Here is a 12,565-nt window from a genome sequence, read left to right as displayed (position 1 = left end):
GTCAGCTTTTGTTCTGTCAGCATCTCAGCTTCTGTTTTGTCAGCATCTCAGCTTCTGTTCTGTCAGCATCTCAGCTTCTGTTCTGTCAGCATCTGTTCCGTCAGCATCTCAGCATCTCTTCCTGCCGCATCTCAGCATCTCTTCTGTCAGCATCTCTTCTGTCAGCATCTCAGCTTCTGTTCTGTCAGCTTCTGTTCTGTCAGCTTCTGTTCTGTCAGCTTCTGTTCTGTCAGCATCTCAGCTTCTGTTTTGTCAGCATCTCAGCTTCTGTTTTGTCAGCATCTCTTCTGTCAGCATCTCAGCATCACTTCTGTCATTACTTTTTGTCCTAGAATACTAAATCAACCCGTGCTCACCAGAAACATGTCATAAATCCATAAATCAGTTTGACCAGGAAATGGAAAGTCATGCCGCGTAAAACCTCAATGTAGCCTATAGATATGAACGATACATTTATGATTTATAATGGGATATAACTGTCTCCGCCCCGGGATATAACTGTCTCCGCCCCGGGGATATAAACTGTCTCCGCCCCGGGGATATAACTGTCTCCGCCCGGGGATATAACTGTCTCCGCCCCGGGGATATAACTGTCTCCGCCCCGGGGATATAACTGTCTCCGCCCCGGGATATAACTGTCTCCGCCCCGGGGATATAACTGTCTCCGCCCCGGGGATATAACTGTCTCCGCCCCGGGGATATAACTGTCTCCGCCCCGGGGATATAACTGTCTCCGCCCCGGGGATATAACTGTCTCCGCCCCCGGGGATATAACTGTGGGGAGTCTAGTGTATTCTAATGTGTCTGGACTAATGGTGTCTGTCTGTACTAATGGTGTCTGTCTGTACTAATGGTGTCTGTCTGTACTAATGGTGTCTGTCTGTACTAATGGTGTCTGTCTGTACTAATGGTGTCTGTCTGTACTAATGGTGTCTGTCTGTACTAATGGTGTGTGTCTGTACTAATGGTGTGTGTCTGTACTAATGGTGTCTGTCTGTACTAATGGTGTCTGTCTGTACTAATGGTGTCTGTCTGTACTAATGGTGTCTGTCTGTACTAATGGTGTCTGTCTGTACTAATGGAGTCTGTCTGTACTAATGGTGTGTGTCTGTACTAATGGTGTGTGTCTGTGCTAATGGTGTCTGTCTGTGCTAATGGTGTCTGTCTGTACTAATGGTGTCTGTCTGTACTAATGGTGTCTGTCTGTACTAATGGTGTCTGTCTGTACTAATGGTGTCTGTCTGTACTAATGGTGTCTGTCTGTCTCAGGGAGCTGAGCAGTCTAAAGGAGAAGAAACACAACCAGACCACTGGCTTCATCGGACTGAAGGAGTAAATACACTTCCTCTCTCTCTGTCTCTCTCTCTCTCTGTCTGTCTCTCTGTCTCTCTCCTCTCTCTGTCTCTCTGTCTCGTCTCGATCAGATAATCTATGTAGAATTGCTAGGTCAATAGGTACTAGTACTAATATTAGTGTATGTGTCCAGTCTCCACTGTGTCAAGGGCTGCTACCCTCCAAGCCTGCTAAAAGCCTGGGACTCCTTCAACACACAGAGAGGATCAGAGAATGACCGGCCAGGTGAGAGAGAGAGAACCCTGTACACCTGTCTGTCTCCCTCTTAACCCAGGGGATGTCAAACATCCGGCCAGGTGAGAGAGAGAGAACCCTGTACACCTGTCTGTCTCTCTCTTAACCCAGGGGATGTCAAACATCCAGCCAGGTGAGAGAGAGAGAACCATGAGAACCATGTATACCTGTCTGTCTCTCTCTTAACCCAGGGGATGTCAAATTGTCATATTGTATTCAGATATTTATCTTGCTTCAGTCTGGGAGCTGGCTAGCTCTATCTGACCCCCTTCAGTCTGGGAGCTGGCTAGCTCTATCTGATCCCCTTCAGGCTGGGAGCTGGCTAGCTCTATCTGATCCCCTTCAGTCTGGGAGCTGGCTAGCTCTATCTGACCCCCTTCAGTCTGGGAGCTGGCTAGCTCTATCTGATCCCCTTCGGTCTGGGAGCTGGCTAGCTCTATCCGATCCCCTTCAGTCTGGGAGCTGGCTAGCTCTATCTGACCCCCTTCAGTCTGGGAGCTGGCTAGCTCTATCTGACCCCCTTCAGTCTGGGAGCTGGCTAGCTCTATCTGACCCCCTTCAGGCTGGGAGCTGGCTAGCTCTATCTGATCCCCTTCAGGCTGGGAGCTGGCTAGCTCTATCTGATCCCCTTCAGTCTGGGAGCTGGCTAGCTCTATCTGATCCCCTTCAGTCTGGGAGCTGGCTAGCTCTATCTGACCCCCTTCAGTCTGGGAGCTGGCTAGCTCTATCTGACCCCCTTCAGTCTGGGAGCTGGCTAGCTCTGGTTATACAGACCACTTCCCCTTTTCCACATTTATTACTTTACATCCTTATTCTGGGTTAATCTACAAACAATACCCCAGGGTGACATCACAATACCCCAGGGTGACATCACAATACCCCAGGGTGACATCACAATACCCAGGGTGACATCACAATACCCCAGGGTGACATCACAATACCCCAGGGTGACATCACAATACCCCAGGGTGACATCACAATACCCCAGGGTGACATCTCAATACCCCAGGGTGACAAAGTGTTAATGGGATTTTATATGTTCATATGAATGATTAGAATATTCCACCCTGAAACCATATGATTGTATGAAATTGATGAGAATCATGATGAAAGTGATTAGAATCGTGATGAAAGTGATTAGAATCGTGATGAAAGTGATTAGAATCGTGATGAAAGTGATTAGAATCACGATGAAAGTGATTAGAATCACGATGAAAGTGATTAGAATCACGATGAAAGTGATTAGAATCACGATGAAAGTGATTAGAATCACGATGAAAGTGATTAGAATCACGATGAAAGTGATTAGAATCACGATGAAAGTGATTAGAATCACGATGAAAGTGATTAGAATCACGATGAAAGTGATTAGAATCACGATGAAAGTGATTAGAATCACGATGAAAGTGATTAGAATCACGATGAAAGTGATTAGAATCACGATGAAAGTGATTAGAATCACGATGAAAGTGATTAGAATCACGATGAAAGTGATTAGAATCACGATGAAAGTGATGAGAATCACGATGAAAGTGATTAGAATCACGATGAAAGTGATTAGAATCACGATGAAAGTGATGAGAATCACGATGAAAGTGATTAGAATCATGAGGTTATTCTAATGATGTGTGTGTGGTTTTAGTCAGTAGAATTATACATCTGTGAGTGTAGTTCTTGGTCAGAGTGTATAACAATATATCTGTATTATAGTGTCTTACAACAGACTGATTCGGTGCCGACCTTGGCTGGGGGCCTCTGAGAGTACGTCCCAGGGTCTCCCTGTCTTGAGGGAGGAGTGGTTCTCACGGACTCCCCTAATCTTTGTGGGCTGGGTAGCAGGACAGTGTGTGTGTAGGATACCTACTGTTTGTGGGCTGGGTAGCAGGACAGTGTGTGTAGGATACCTACTGTTTGTGGGCTGGGTAGCAGGACAGTGTGTGTAGGGTACCTACTGTTTGTGGGCTGGGTAGCAGGACAGTGTGTGTAGGATACCTACTGTTTGTGGGCTGGGTAGCAGGACAGTGTGTGTGTAGGATACCTACTGTTTGTGGGCTGGGTAGCAGGACAGTGTGTGTAGGATACCTACTGTTTGTGGGCTGGGTAGCAGGACAGTGTGTGTAGGATACCTACTGTTTGTGGGCTGGGTAGCAGGACAGTGTGTGTGTAGGATACCTACTGTTTGTGGGCTGGGTAGCAGGACAGTGTGTGTGTAGGGTACCTACTGTTTGTGTGTGAATGTAAGGAGTAAGGAGCCGGTATTAAATGAATGGTTCTGTACGACAGACCAGCGTTCTCCTGAATAAACCTCATTGGGTAGTAGGACAGTGTGTGTGTGTAGGGTACCTACTGTTTGTGGGCTGGGTAGCAGGACAGTGTGTGTGTGTAGGGTACCTACTGTTGTGGGCTGGGTAGCAGGACAGTGTGTGTGTAGGATACCTACTGTTTGTGGGCTGGGGTAGTAGGACAGTGTGTGTGTAGGATACCTACTGTTTGTGGGCTGGGTAGCAGGACAGTGTGTGTAGGGTACCTACTGTTTGTGGGCTGGGTAGCAGGACAGTGTGTGTAGGATACCTACTGTTTGTGGGCTGGGTAGCAGGACAGTGTGTGTAGGATACCTACTGTTTGTGGGCTGGGTAGCAGGACAGTGTGTGTAGGATACCTACTGTTTGTGGGCTGGGTAGCAGGACAGTGTGTGTGTAGGATACCTACTGTTTGTGGGCTGGGTAGCAGGACAGTGTGTGTAGGATACCTACTGTTTGTGGGCTGGGTAGCAGGACAGTGTGTGTAGGATACCTACTGTTTGTGGGCTGGGTAGCAGGACAGTGTGTGTAGGATACCTACTGTTTGTGGGCTGGGTAGCAGGACAGTGTGTGTAGGATACCTACTGTTTGTGGGCTGGGTAGCAGGACAGTGTGTGTAGGATACCTACTGTTTGTGGGCTGGGTAGCAGGACAGTGTGTGTAGGATACCTACTGTTTGTGGGCTGGGTAGCAGGACAGTGTGTGTAGGGTACCTACTGTTTGTGGGCTGGGTAGCAGGACAGTGTGTGTAGGATACCTACTGTTTGTGGGCTGGGTAGCAGGACAGTGTGTGTGTAGGATACCTACTGTTTGTGGGCTGGGTAGCAGGACAGTGTGTGTAGGATACCTACTGTTTGTGGGCTGGGTAGCAGGACAGTGTGTGTAGGATACCTACTGTTTGTGGGCTGGGTAGCAGGACAGTGTGTGTGTAGGATACCTACTGTTTGTGGGCTGGGTAGCAGGACAGTGTGTGTGTAGGGTACCTACTGTTTGTGTGTGAATGTAAGGAGTAAGGAGCCGGTATTAAATGAATGGTTCTGTACGACAGACCAGCGTTCTCCTGAATAAACCTCATTGGGTAGTAGGACAGTGTGTGTGTGTAGGGTACCTACTGTTTGTGGGCTGGGTAGCAGGACAGTGTGTGTGTGTAGGGTACCTACTGTTTGTGGGCTGGGTAGCAGGACAGTGTGTGTGTAGGATACCTACTGTTTGTGGGCTGGGTAGTAGGACAGTGTGTGTGTAGGATACCTACTGTTTGTGGGCTGGGTAGCAGGACAGTGTGTGTAGGGTACCTACTGTTTGTGGGCTGGGTAGCAGGACAGTGTGTGTAGGATACCTACTGTTTGTGGGCTGGGTAGCAGGACAGTGTGTGTAGGATACCTACTGTTTGTGGGCTGGGTAGCAGGACAGTGTGTGTAGGATACCTACTGTTTGTGGGCTGGGTAGCAGGACAGTGTGTGTGTAGGATACCTACTGTTTGTGGGCTGGGTAGCAGGACAGTGTGTGTAGGATACCTACTGTTTGTGGGCTGGGTAGCAGGACAGTGTGTGTAGGATACCTACTGTTTGTGGGCTGGGTAGCAGGACAGTGTGTGTAGGATACCTACTGTTTGTGGGCTGGGTAGCAGGACAGTGTGTGTAGGATACCTACTGTTTGTGGGCTGGGTAGCAGGACAGTGTGTGTAGGATACCTACTGTTTGTGGGCTGGGTAGCAGGACAGTGTGTGTAGGATACCTACTGTTTGTGGGCTGGGTAGCAGGACAGTGTGTGTAGGATACCTACTGTTTGTGGGCTGGGTAGCAGGACAGTGTGTGTAGGATACCTACTGTTTGTGGGCTGGGTAGCAGGACAGTGTGTGTAGGATACCTACTGTTTGTGGGCTGGGTAGCAGGACAGTGTGTGTAGGATACCTACTGTTTGTGGGCTGGGTAGCAGGACAGTGTGTGTAGGATACCTACTGTTTGTGGGCTGGGTAGCAGGACAGTGTGTGTAGGATACCTACTGTTTGTGGGCTGGGTAGCAGGACAGTGTGTGTAGGATACCTACTGTTTGTGGGCTGGGTAGCAGGACAGTGTGTGTAGGATACCTACTGTTTGTGGGCTGGGTAGCAGGACAGTGTGTGTAGGATACCTACTGTTTGTGGGCTGGGTAGCAGGACAGTGTGTGTAGGATACCTACTGTTTGTGGGCTGGGTAGCAGGACAGTGTGTGTAGGATACCTACTGTTTGTGGGCTGGGTAGCAGGACAGTGTGTGTGTAGATACCTACTGTTTGTGGGCTGGGTAGCAGGACAGTGTGTGTAGGGTACCTACTGTTTGTGGGCTGGGTAGCAGGACAGTGTGTGTAGGATACCTACTGTTTGTGGGCTGGGTAGCAGGACAGTGTGTGTGTAGGATACCTACTGTTTGTGGGCTGGGTAGCAGGACAGTGTGTGTAGGATACCTACTGTTTGTGGGCTGGGTAGCAGGACAGTGTGTGTAGGGTACCTACTGTTTGTGGGCTGGGTAGCAGGACAGTGTGTGTAGGGTACCTACTGTTTGTGGGCTGGGTAGCAGGACAGTGTGTGTAGGATACCTACTGTTCTCCTGAATAAACCTCATTGACTGTTTTAGCCTCCTTCTGTTTCATTCTCTCAGATTTCTTCAATGACGAGCAGCTGTTTCTGATCCTGGAGTTTGAGTTTGGAGGCAAAGACCTGGAGAACAGTAATGGACAGGTGAGGACACCTGGAGAACAGGTGAGGAGACCTGGAGGACAGTAATGGACAGGTGAGGAGACCTGGAGAACAGTAATGGACAGGTGAGGACACCTGGAGAACAGGTGAGGAGACCTGGAGAACAGTAATGGACAGGTGAGGAGACCTGGAGAACAGTAATGGACAGGTGAGGACACCTGGAGAACAGTAATGGACAGGTGAGGACACCTGGAGAACAGTAATGGACAGGTGATGACACCTGGAGAACAGTAATGGACAGGTGAGGACACCTGGAGAACAGTAATGGACAGGTGAGGAGACCTGGAGAACAGTAATGGACAGGTGAGGACACCTGGAGAACAGTAATGGACAGGTGAGGACACCTGGAGAACAGTAATGGACAGGTGATGACACCTGGAGAACAGTAATGGACAGGTGAGGACACCTGGAGAACAGTAATGGACAGGTGAGGACACCTGGAGAACAGTAATGGACAGGTGAGGAGGGTGTTTGGTTCTCTACAGTATATCTGATTGGGTGTTTGGTTCTCTACATTTGGTTCTACATTCTACATTTGGTTCTCTCTCTGTTTATGAACATACCGAAACTCCCCTCCCTTCCTCTTCTCCGCCCCCCCTCTCCCCTCCTCATCATCTCTCCTTTCTCTCCTCTCCCCTTCTCCTCTCTCTCTCCTCCCTCTCTCCTCTCCCCTACTCCCCTCTCTCTCCTCCCTCTCTTCTCTCTCTCTCCCCCTCCTCTCTCTCCTCCTCCCCCTCTCCTCCCTCTCTCCTCTCCTCCCTCTCTCCTCTCCAGCTGGCGTCGGTGATGGTGTCTAAGAGTATCCTCCATCAGGTGACTGCTGCTCTGGCTGTGGCTGAACAGGAGCTCTGCTTTGAACACAGGTCTGTCTGTCTAACCTGTCTGTCTGTCTAACCTGTCTGTTTGTCTAACCTGTCTGTCTAACCTGTCTGTCTGCCTGTTGTCCTGTCCTCAGAGACCTCCACTGGGGTAATGTGTTGGTCCAGTCCACTAAGGAGAAGGAGGGGAGTTTCCTCCTCAATGGAACAAACCATTCCTTAGAGACCAGGGGGGTGAGCGTACGCATCATCGACTACTCCCTCTCCAGGCTCGAGATCGGTCAGTCCACCTCTCTCTCTCTCTCGCTCTGTCTCTCTCGCTCTGTCTCTCTCGCTCTGTCTCTCTCGCTCTGTCTCTCTCGCTCTGTTTCTCTCGCTCTGTCTCTCTCGCTCTGTCTCTCTCGCTCTCTCTCTCTGTCTCTCCCTCTCTCTGTCTCTCTCTCTGTCTCTCTCTCTCTCTGTCTCTACCACTAACGTGTGTGTGTTATAGATGGTCTCACCGTGTCCTGTGACATCTCAGAGGATGAGGAGTTGTTCCAGGGCCATGGAGACCTTCAGTTTGACATCTACAGACTCATGAGACAGGAGAACGGGTACGTTGGGGTGGGGGGGTTACCATGGAGACCTGCAGTTTGACATCTACAGACTCATGAGACAGGAGAATGGGTACGTTGGGGTGGGGGTTATCGGGGTGTGGGTGGTTATTGGGGGGTGTGGGTGGTAACCTGTCTGTCTCTAACCTGTCTCTCTCTCTCTCCTACAGTAACAAGTGGGGTGACTACCAGCCCCACTCCAATGTGTTGTGGCTCCACTACCTGAGCTCCAAGCTGCTGACTATGACCTATAAGAGTCGAGGGGGGCGGGGCGTCAAGCAGGCCAGGTTGAACCTGCAGCGTTTCCACGACGATGTCCTCACCTTCCGATCTGCCTCTGACATACTGTACAACTGTGGCCTGTTCCAATGAGAAAGAGTGTGTGTGTGTGTGTGTACTGCCACATATTGTTGTTGTTAGCGGGATGCTAAGTGGTTAGCGGGATGCTAAGTGGTTAGCGGGATGCTAAGTGGTTAGCGGGATGCTAAGTGGTTAGCGGGATGCTAAGTGGTTAGCGGGATGCTAAGTGGTTAGCGGGATGCTAAGTGGTTAGCGGGATGCTAAGTGGTTAGCGGGATGCTAAGTGGTTAGCGGGATGCTAAGTGGTTAGCGGGATGCTAAGTGGTTAGCGGGATGCTAAGTGGTTAGCGGGATGCTAAGTGGTTAGCGGGATGCTAAGTGGTTAGCCCTATAGTATTGTGTAGGATCCAGTCGTAACCTTTTTTTGGAGGTGAACTCATCTTGTGAATAATATTTATAAACCCAGAAGACTGTAATGGCTTTGTATTCTAAAATTAAAAAGGGGTTTTGTTATTAAACGTTGAATAGAAACAATGACCAAAAAGTGTGTTTTAGTGTCTGATTTTTTTTATTTTATCAAGAGACAACGCAAAGATTCCTAGATGCCTCGTCAAGGACGTCGGAGTACAGAAATCTGTTAACTGCGGATCTGAACGTTTTAGCCTCAATGCAGTCTCACCGCTAAAAACAAAACATACGTCACAATAAACTAGCTCCCTGACAGCAAGAAAATACCCCTGAAGCTTCCAGAAACGTGGAACGGAAATGGAGCCACACCAACAGACAGTACCGTGCAGTATCAAAGAGCCCTTACTGCTGCCACACCAAACTGGAAGTCTACCGACTGGCTTGGAGAGACAGAACCGTATCGGAGAGCCCTCACTGCTGCTCCACCAAACTGGAAGTCTTCTGACTAGCTTGGAGAGACAGAACCGTATCGGAGAGCCCTCACTGCTGCTCCACCAAACTGGAAGTATTCTGACTAGCTTGGAAAGACAGTACCGTATCGGAGAGCCCTCACTGCTGCTCCACCAAACTGGAAGTCTTCTGACTAGCTTGGAGAGACAGAACCGTATCGGAGAGCCCTTACTGCTGCTCCACCAAACTGGAAGTCTACCGACTAGCTTGGAGAGACAGTACCGTATCGGAGAGCCCTCACTGCTGCTCCACCAAACTGGAAGTCTTCTGACTAGCTTGGAGAGACAGAACCGTATCGGAGAGCCCTTACTGCTGCTCCACCAAACTGGAAGTCTACCGACTAGCTTGGAGAGACAGTACCGTATCGGAGAGCCCTCACTGCTGCTCCACCAAACTGGAAGTCTACCGACTAGCTTGGAGAGACAGAACCGTATCGGAGAGCCCTCACTGCTGCTCCACCAAACTGGAAGTCTACCGACTAGCTTGGAGAGACAGAACCGTATCGGAGAGCCCTCACTGCTGCTCCACCAAACTGGAAGTCTACCGACTAGCTTGGAGAGACAGTACCGTATCGGAGAGCCCTTACTGCTGCTACACCAAACTGGAAGTCTACCGACTAGCTTGGAGAGACAGTACCGTATCGGAGAGCCCTCACTGCTGCTCCACCAAACTGGAAGTCTACCGACTAGCTTGGAGAGACAGTACCGTATCGGAGAGCCCTCACTGCTGCTCCACCAAACTGGAAGTCTACCGACTAGCTTGGAGAGACAGAACCGTATCGGAGAGCCCTTACTGCTGCTCCACCAAACTGGAAGTCTTCTGACTAGCTTGGAGAGACAGAACCGTATCGGAGAGCCCTCACTGCTGCTCCATCATCCTATTTTTACAACTTAATTACTGTCACAAAGCTAACTAAAAAGCAGCATTCCCCAAGAGAGGATGGCTTTCATTTTTTTATTTAACCTTTATTTAACTAGGCAAGTCAGTTAAAAACATAATTATTTACAATGATGGCCTACCAAAAGGCAAAAGACCTCCTACGGGGGCTGGGATTAAACTACATTAAATATAAATACAGGACAAAACAGACATCACGACGAGAGAGAGAGAACACTCCATAAAGAGAGACCTAAAGACAACAACATAGCAAGGCAGTAACACATGACAAGAGAGAGAACACTCCATAAAGAGAGACCTAAAGACAACATAGCAAGGCAGTAACACATGACAAGAGAGAGAACACTCCATAAAGAGAGACCTAAAGACAACAACATAGCAAGGCAGTAACACATGACAAGAGAGAGAACACTCTATAAAGACCTAAAGACAACAACATAGCAAGGCAGTAACACATGACAAGAGAGAGAACACTCCATAAAGAGAGACCTAAAGACAACAACATAGCAAGGCAGTAACACATGACGAGAGAGAACACTCCATAAAGAGAGACCTAAAGACAACAACATAGCAAGGCAGTAACACATGACAAGAGAGAGAACACTCCATAAAGAGAGACCTAAAGACAACAACATAGCAAGGCAGTAACACACGACAAGAGAGAGAGAACACTCCATAAAGAGAGACCTAAAGACAACAACATAGCAAGGCAGTAACACATGACAAGAGAGAACACTCCATAAAGAGAGACCTAAAGACAACAACATAGCAAGGCAGTAACACATGACAAGAGAGAGAACACTCCATAAAGAGAGACCTAAAGACAACAACATAGCAAGGCAGTAACACATGACAAGAGAGAGAACACTCCATAAAGAGAGACCTAAAGACAACAACATAGCAAGGCAGTAACACATGACAAGAGAGAGAACACTCCATAAAGAGAGACCTAAAGACAACAACATAGCAAGGCAGTAACACATGACGAGAGAGAGAACACTCCATAAAGAGAGACCTAAAGACAACAACATAGCAAGGCAGTAACACATGACGAGAGAGAGAACACTCCATAAAGAGAGACCTAAAGACAACAACATAGCAAGGCAGTAACACATGACGAGAGAGAGAACACTCCATAAAGAGAGACCTAAAGACAACAACATAGCAAGGCAGTAACACATGACAAGAGAGAGAACACTCCATAAAGAGAGACCTAAAGACAACAACATAGCAAGGCAGTAACACATGACAAGAGAGAGAACACTCCATAAAGAGAGACCTAAAGACAACAACATAGCAAGGCAGTAACACATGACGAGAGAGAGAACACTCCATAAAGAGAGACCTAAAGACAACAACATAGCAAGGCAGTAACACATGACAAGAGAGAGAACACTCCATAAAGACCTAAAGACAACAACATAGCAAGGCAGTAACACATGACAAGAGAGAGAACACTCCATAAAGAGAGACCTAAAGACAACAACATAGCAAGGCAGTAACACATGACGAGAGAGAACACTCCATAAAGAGAGACCTAAAGACAACAACATAGCAAGGCAGTAACACATGACAAGAGAGAGAACACTCCATAAAGAGAGACCTAAAGACAACAACATAGCAAGGCAGTAACACACGACAAGAGAGAGAGAACACTCCATAAAGAGAGACCTAAAGACAACAACATAGCAAGGCAGTAACACATGACAAGAGAGAACACTCCATAAAGAGAGACCTAAAGACAACAACATAGCAAGGCAGTAACACATGACAAGAGAGAGAACACTCCATAAAGAGAGACCTAAAGACAACAACATAGCAAGGCAGTAACACATGACAAGAGAGAGAACACTCCATAAAGAGAGACCTAAAGACAACAACATAGCAAGGCAGTAACACATGACAAGAGAGAGAACACTCCATAAAGAGAGACCTAAAGACAACAACATAGCAAGGCAGTAACACATGACAAGAGAGAGAACACTCCATAAAGAGAGACCTAAAGACAACAACATAGCAAGGCAGTAACACATGACAAGAGAGAGAACACTCCATAAAGAGAGACCTAAAGACAACAACATAGCAAGGCAGTAACACATGACAAGAGCATGGTAGCAACGCAACATGGTAGCAACACATGACAACACGGCATGGTAGTAACACAACATGACAACATGGTAACAACATAACATGCTACCATGTTGTGATGCTACCAACACATGACAACACAGCATGGTAGTAACACAACATGACAACATGGTAGCAACACATGACAACACAGCATGGTAGCATGACAACATGGTAACAACATCACATGGTAGCATCACATGACAACACAGCATGGTAGCATGACAACAACATGGTAGCAACAACAGGACAACAACATGGTAGCAGAACAACAGGACAACAACATGGTAGC

At 48.1% G+C, this 12,565-nt stretch overlaps 1 protein-coding gene across 1 annotated transcript in view; it reads left to right on the top strand.

Annotated features, from left to right (window-relative positions):
* LOC116352807 (uncharacterized) overlaps nucleotides 1–8,868 on the top strand; it is a 33,075-nt gene extending 24,207 nt beyond the window's left edge. The window contains exons 11-17 of the mRNA XM_031814959.1: nucleotides 1,270–1,332; nucleotides 1,487–1,578; nucleotides 6,523–6,602; nucleotides 7,395–7,483; nucleotides 7,576–7,718; nucleotides 7,929–8,031; nucleotides 8,202–8,868. The gene's annotated coding sequence lies outside the window, so the exon portion shown is untranslated. The remainder of the gene's footprint in view (nucleotides 1–1,269; nucleotides 1,333–1,486; nucleotides 1,579–6,522; nucleotides 6,603–7,394; nucleotides 7,484–7,575; nucleotides 7,719–7,928; nucleotides 8,032–8,201) is intronic.
* Nucleotides 8,869–12,565: the final 3,697 nt, after the last annotated feature.

The sequence above is a fragment of the Oncorhynchus kisutch genome, unplaced genomic scaffold (genome assembly GCF_002021735.2).
Source record: "Oncorhynchus kisutch isolate 150728-3 unplaced genomic scaffold, Okis_V2 Okis07a-Okis12b_hom, whole genome shotgun sequence".
Taxonomy (NCBI): Eukaryota; Metazoa; Chordata; class Actinopteri; order Salmoniformes; family Salmonidae; genus Oncorhynchus; species Oncorhynchus kisutch.
This window is presented reverse-complemented; position numbering and strand designations above follow the sequence as displayed.